Consider the following 7,500-nt stretch of genomic DNA (forward strand, 5'->3'; position numbering starts at 1 on the left):
CTCCCCATACCACCAAATCCCCCCTCCCCCCTCCCTATATCCCCCCTTTCCCACCCCCTAACATCCCCCCAACACCCCTCAAACACTCCCTCGCGTGTGGTGTCTGGGGTAAGATCAAGTTTGACGACGCTTGAATCAGCTGTAGAGGAGATTCGAGCCGAAGTATTAGATGGGATATTTTGTCCAATCTGTATCCTGGCTACACGAGCGTGAAGAGTTTGCCAGAGAAGTCTATATGAAAGGTGCCGGCACCTTTTTAGCTGACTTGTGTGACTGTGGCTCATTGTTCAGAGCTAGGGTGGCCCACTGTTGATAGCCAGGGTGGCCCACTGTTGAGAGCCAGGGTGGCCCACTGTTGATAGCTAGGGTGGCCCACTGTTGATTGCGAGGGTGGCCCACTGTTGATAGTGAGGGTGGACCACTGTTGATAGCCAGGGTGGCCCACTGTTGATAGCGAGGGTGGCCCACTGTTGAAAGCGAGGGTGGCCCACTGTTGATAGCGAGGGTGGCCCACTGTTGAGAGCTAGGGTGGCCCACTGTTGAGAGCCAGGGTGGCCCACTGTTGATAGCGAGGGTGGCCCACTGTTGATAGCCAGGGTGGCCCACTGTTGATAGTGAGGGTGGCCCACTGTTGATAGCGAGAGTGGCCCACTGTTGATAGCCAGGGTGGCCCACTGTTGATAGCCAGGGTGGCCCACTGTTGATAGCCAGGGTGGCCCACTGTTGATAGCCAGGGTGGCCCACTGTTGATAGCGAGGGTGGCCCACTGTTGATAGCCAGGGTGGCCCACTGTTGATAGCCAGGGTGGCCCACTGTTGATAGCCAGGGTGGCCCACTGTTGATAGCCAGGGTGGCCCACTGTTGATAGCCAGGGTGGCCCACTGTTGATAGCCAGGGTGGCCCACTGTTGATAGCGAGGGTGGCCCACTGTTGATAGCACAAAACAGTAAGCTCCAAATAGTTACATTAATCCAACAGAGACGAGAAGTGCTCCGGCTACATCAATGAGACAGAGACCATACTTGACACCAGAGACCATTGCTACATCAATGACACAATGTATGGGTGTTCAACCCGTTCTCGCACTTTCTTATAGTCAATATTGACTTATTAAATACGTGCATATGTGACATACTAAACAGTTTACCTTGAAAAGCTTCATAGAAAACACCGACCTTACCTAACCTTCTTAGTATGTTAAAATAAGCATCTTATGGTTTTGTAACATTGGAACTGAACCCAAGTTTGCCCAACTGTTCCCTGGGGGTATAGAGATTGTGAGCATACAAAATAACACCTGTTTACATATCAGGCACCTTATCAACATCTCTTTCCCCCCCTCAACCCCTCTAACGCCGTCTCCCCTCACTTCTATTCCTCTTCTACCTGTTCTCCCTCTCTCTCCCCTTCCCTTTCCCTCAGTTCCCATCCCCGTAGGCATCACAGACGGCATCTCAATGATGAATTTGTTGACTTGCGGCCTTCTCTTTGTTGCACGGTGATGCTGGTCGGCCGAGCGGACAGCACGCTGGACTTGTGATCCTGTGGTCCCGGGGTCGATCCCGGGCGCCGGCGAGAAACAATGGGCAGAGTTTCTTTCACCCTATGCCTCTGTTACCTAGCAGTAAAATAGGTACCTGGGTGTTAGTCAGCTGTCACGGGCTGCTTCCTGGGGGTGGAGGCCTGGTCGAGGACCGGGCCGCGGGGACACTAAAGCCCCGAAATCATCTCAAGATAACCTCAAGATAACATTGGGTGTAAGGACCTTTCCTAGCGAGCGAAGGAAGAGAGGGAATGAGGTGAAAGGAAGGGAGGTGGAAGGGGGAAGGAGGTGGAAGGGAAGGTGGGAATTGAGGGACGGAGGGAGGGAGAAGGGTAAAGAGTTGTTGTTGTTATAGATTCAGCTACTCGGAACAAGTTCCAAGTAGCACGGGCTATGGTGAGCCCGTAGGGCAAAGAGGGAGATGCCGTGTTGGTCATTCCCAGGTTGGTCTTCCAATCGATATATTTTTATTCGAGCCTGTCCTTATTATGTCCCTGGTGGCCACCATGTCCCTGGTGGCCACCATGTCCCTGGTGGCCACCATGGCCCTGGTGGCCACCATGGCTCTGGTGGCCACCATGGCCCTGGTGGCCACCATGTCCCTGGTGGCCACCATGGCCCTGGTGGCCACCATGGCCCAGTACAAAGTTGTGAGGAAAAACTACACGAATTGAACCTAACGTCACTGAAAGACTAGTGGAGACATGTTTACCATATACAAAATTCTGAGCAGAATTAATAAGGTAAAGACACTAAGACGTGTGGTATACGAACAAGGGAACACAGGTGGAAGCTGAGTACCCAAATGAGCCACAGAGACATTAGAAAAAACTTTTTCAGTGTCAGAGTAGTTAGTAAATGCATTAGGCAGTGATGTACTCAGTTACTAACCAGTTAATGGACAGTTGAGAGGCGGGGCCAAAGAGCTGAAGCCCAACCTCCGCACGCACCATTAGGCAAGTACAGCCACGGACAGAGACACGGACACAGACACGTACAGAGACACGGACACAGGAGGGAATCACGTAGCCAGTTCCTGGCCACTTTGTCAGCCAAAATGTCTTCGCGCCTGGCCGGAGTGACCTGCCTAGCAGCACCGCCTCGCCCCGGACACTGCCTCGCCCCGGACACTGCCTCGCCCCGGTCACTGCCTCGCCCCGGACACTGCCTCGCCCCGGTCACTGCCTCGCCCCGGACACTGCCTCGCCCCGGTCACTGCCTCGCCCCGGTCACTGCCTCGCCCCGGACACTGCCTCGCCCCGGACACTGCCTCGCCCCGGTCACTGCCTCGCCCCGGTCACTGCCTCGCCCCGGTCACTGCCTCGCCCCGGTCACTGCCTAGCCCCGGTCACTGCCTCGCCCCGGTCACTGCCTCGCCCCGGACACTGCCTCGCCCCGGACACTGCCTCGCCCCGGATACTGCCTCGCCCCGGTCACTGCCTCGCCCCCGGACACTGCCTCGCCCCGGACACTGCCTCGCCCCGGTCACTGCCTCGCCCCGGTCACTGCCTCGCCCCGGACACTGCCTCACCCCGGTCACTGCCTCACCCCGGTCACTGCCTCACCCCAGTCACTGCCTCGCCCCGGACACCGCCTCGCCCCGGTCACTACCTCGCCCCGGTCACTGCCTCGCCCCGGTCACTGCCTCGCCCCGGACACTGCCTCGCCCCGGTCACTGCCTCGCCCCGGTCACTGCCTCGCCCCGGACACTGCCTCGCCCCGGACACTGCCTCGCCCCGGACACTGCCTCAATTCTACATCACCCTTATCTCTCCCATCACCCCCCCACGCCCACAACCCCCCACGCCCACAACCCCCCACGCCCACAACCCCCCCCCCCCACGCCCACACACCCCTCCCCACGCCCACAACCCCCCACGCCCACAACCCCCCACGCCCACAACCCCCCCCGCCCACAACCCCCCCACGCCCACAACCCCCCCCACGCCCACTATAACCCCGCCCACCTGGGCGTCGTTTAGTATTTACCACCTTATAAATTGTAACTTTCCAGAAGAGACCTTCGCCAGGGAGGGGGGTGGGGGGCGTTATATGAGGGTGGGGTGGCCCACTGGGCGGGCCCTAAGCCTCTGGCTGGCCCACTGGGCGGGCCCTAAGCCTCTGGCTGGCCCACTGGGCGGGCCCTAAGCCTCTGTTCTAAGCTTTGGGTACTTAGGGAAGGGAATTACGGTTGGGCATGAGAAAAGAGCAGGAAGTGGGATGAGAGAGGAGAATGAGGGAGGTATGAGGGAGAGGAATGAGGGGTGGAGTATGAGAGGTTGCAGAAGAATGAGGGGGGAGGAAAATGGTTGATAATGTGAGATTTAAGAGAAAAAGGGGAAGGAAAGAGAGGGAGGGTAGAGAGGGAGGGGAGAGAGAGGGAGGGGAGAGAGGAAGGGAAGAGAGGGAGGGGAGAGAGGGAGAGGAGAGAGGGAGGGGAGAGAGGGAGGGGAGAGAGGGAGGGTAGAGAGGGAGGGGAGAGAGAAGGAGGGGAGACAGGGAGGGGGAATTGTTAGATGTGTCAAGTTGACTCTGGCTGTGACCAGTGATGAGATGCGACACTGAAGAGGCGGTGCTTCTGGCCCTCCACCCTCCCTCTACCTGGCCCTCCACCCTCCCTCTACCTGGCCCTCCACACCCCCCTCTACCTGGCCCTCCACCCTCCCTCTACCTGGCCCTCCACACCCCCCTCTACCTGGCCCTCCACCCTCCCTCTACCTGGCCCTCCACGCTCCCTCTACCTGGCCCTCCACCCTCCCTCCATCTGCCTATCCATCCCACACCCACCTACCCTCTACCCCCATCAACCCCCACTTTACCACATCCTCAATCTCCACACTATTGCTCTCAAAAGGAAGAGACATAATGCATCCAGAGACCCCATGGGTAGCATGGGGGATTGAGAGGATAGGTGGAGGATAGGGCTCCTGGATAGGGGACGGAACTTACTGGGGGGGGGAGCAATACCTGATGTACCATGAGTGGAACACCTGACATCAAAGACGTCTCTGGGAATAGATGGGTTTATGAATGCAATCAAGAATACGACCTCACAAAGTCTAGGAAAAGTGATTTTCACAAATAAACAAGGGGGAAGAGGCTGCTAACAAGCTTCTTGAGGTTAGCAACGAGGCTGTTCCTGGAAGTATGACGTGATATTAAGAGTTTGACTTAAACGACGCCATTAGAGGGGAAACAGAGACATGGGCCAAATAATTAAGGGAATTGACAGGAAGAGAAAACAAATAAGATACAGAAATGTAAGAATATATCTATTTAGATTAATATTTGTAGGAAACTTGAGGAACTAGAGGAGGTGGTAGAAGCCACCTCCATCTAAAAGTTGAAAGGTGCAACTGATGACAGATGGATGTCAGGGGACAGGTCAGGGCCGGGACAGGTCAGGGGACAGGTCAGGGGACATCCTTCAGGGGACAGGTCAGGGTACATCCTTCAGGGGACAGGTCAGGGGACATCCTTCAGGGGACAGGTCAGGGGGACATCCTTCAGGGGACAGGTCAGGGGACATCCTTCAGGGGACAGGTCAGGGGACATCCTTCAGGGGACAGGTCAGGGGACATCCTTCAGGGGACAGGTCAGGGGACATCCTTCAGGGGACAGGTCAGGGGACAGGTCAGGGTACATCCTTCAGGGGACAGGTCAGGGGGACATCCTTCAGGGGACAGGTCAGGGTACATCCTTCAGGGGACAGGTCAGGGGACATCCTTCAGGGGACAGGTCAGGGGGACATCCTTCAGGGGACAGGTCAGGGGACATCCTTCAGGGGACAGGTCAGGGGACATCCTTCAGGGGACAGGTCAGGAAACACTTGTGGTTCAGATAACAATAAACTCCACAATTTCTGAAGTGACAAGAGAAAAACCACACAAGCCATATAATACCTTTTCTTGCCTCCTCGACCCTCCTATCCCCCATCCTTTACACCCCTACCTGACCCCCCAACCCCTACCTGACCCCCCAACCCCCAACCTGACCCCATCTCTAGCCTCTCTCCTAACTACCAACATAACTCTCTCCTCCCCATCCTACCTAGCATCATTATCTTCCTCTATCCTACCCTGAATCCCTTTCTCACCCAGCCTCACTATCCCCCCATCACCCTCACTATCCCCCACCCCCCCATCTCGACGGTGAGCCATAACAGTATAACAAAAGCCACCATGGTTGTCCCTAGTCTTCATTTTAACAACAGCAGCGAGGCATAAAAGTGCCTCTCATGCCTCTTTTTTACCTGTTTTACGGCATATATCGCCTTCACGCCCGACTCAGGCCCCCCGCGGGCCGGGCTCACGCGTCTTAGGGCTTCTAATCTAAAATCATCCCTGTTCACTGCTGTTTGATTTTGAAAATGTTGATGGATTGTGTGTTTTTTGGGTGTTTTGTTGATTTTGCTGCTACTGCTGCTGCTGCTGCTTCTACTGGCTTTGTTGCTGATCCTGCTGCTGCTGCTGCTGCTGCTGCTGCTGTTACTGCTGCTGCCGTTGCTGCTGCTTCTCCTGCTGGCATTGTTGATGCTGCTACTGCTGCTGCTACTGGTTTTGTTGCTGCTCCTCCTGCTGCTGTTGCTGCTGGCATTGGTAATGCTGCTGTTACTGCTTCTATTGGCTTTGTTGCTGCTGCTGCTACTGCTGCTGTTCCTGCTGCTGCTGCTGCTGCTGCTGTTCCTGCTGGCATTGGTAATGCTGCTGTTACTGCTTCTATTGGCTTTGTTGCTGCTGCTGCTACTGCTGCTGCTCCTGCTGCTGTTGCTGCTACTGCTGCTGCTCCTGCTGCTGTTGCTGCTACTGCTGCTGCTCCTGCTACTGTTGCTGCTACTGCTGCTGTTGCTGCTACTGCTGCTGTTGCTGGTGGTAAGAGAAATATGAAACATTTTTCTTGGCAATGGAAGACTTCCTCTGGACAAGACAATTCGCTTAACAAAATGACAAAAGGTATCGCTATTGTCTGGGTGATAGGTGGTAGTTGGTACTTGGTTGTGGTAGGTAATGGCTGGTAGTGGTGGTGGCGGCGGCTGGTGGTGATTGTAGAGTGGTAGTTATGGTGATGAGGGGGACGGAGGTAGTTGTATGGTGACGATGGTGGTGGAATATGGTGTGTGGGGATACAGGGTAGTGTTTGATTGTGATGGTTGAGGTAGTGTGGTTGCTGGTTGAGTTGGTTGTTGGAATTGTGGTTGCTGGGGGCTCCTGGTAGGACCTCCCTCCATCCACCATACCAGTATAGCAGTTTGTCTAATTACCTAAAGCTAGCCAGGGAGGAGGCCTGGTCGACGACCGGGCCGCGGGGACAATAAGCCCCAGAACCACCTCAAGGTAAGGTACCCAAAGCATCCTAGCATTACGAAAATAATGAAGAAATGTGACATATTTACCCACTATAATATTGGTGCTGAATGTAGAACATGAAACAAAAATTATCCTGAAATAATATCATTTTATAACGAAATTAGATGAAACTAAAAAAAATGACGCCATAAGAAGTCGACGATCCGAGCGACTTATCCAACATACATGGTTATCTAGAGTGTGTTTGATGGCTTATCAGCCTTCTGTACATAACCTAACGTCTAGGAACTATATATATATGATAAATCAATCCAGGTCACCCCCTGGAAACACAAACCGAAACTGTCTCAATTTTCCGCTTGTTACAACTTGTAATAAAGTTGTTACATCTTGGCTTAACGTGTTTATGACGTATTAGAACGTTGTTACAACTTGCTATATTGGTTGTTATAACTGGTTAGGGTGTTAAAACTTGTTTGAACGTTGTACCAACGTCGTAGTTTCGTTGTGTGTTTGGCGGGCCGTAACCATTAAGATCTGTGAGTCGCCTCGGGGATGTAACACTGGTTTAGTTTCATTAAGAAACCTACCCACTCCTCTCTTGGCGTGAGACGAGGCCAAGACAGCTGATGCTGCCAGAGACGGCCAGGG

General features: G+C 54.4%; 1 protein-coding gene across 3 annotated transcripts in view; it reads right to left on the reverse strand.

Moving 5' to 3' along the window:
- Positions 1-7,500, reverse strand: part of LOC123771509 (carbonic anhydrase 2) — a 277,143-nt gene that overhangs the window by 44,907 nt on the left and 224,736 nt on the right. The window lies entirely within an intron of this gene.

This window comes from Procambarus clarkii, chromosome 76 (genome assembly GCF_040958095.1).
Source record: "Procambarus clarkii isolate CNS0578487 chromosome 76, FALCON_Pclarkii_2.0, whole genome shotgun sequence".
NCBI lineage: Eukaryota > Metazoa > Arthropoda > Malacostraca > Decapoda > Cambaridae > Procambarus > Procambarus clarkii.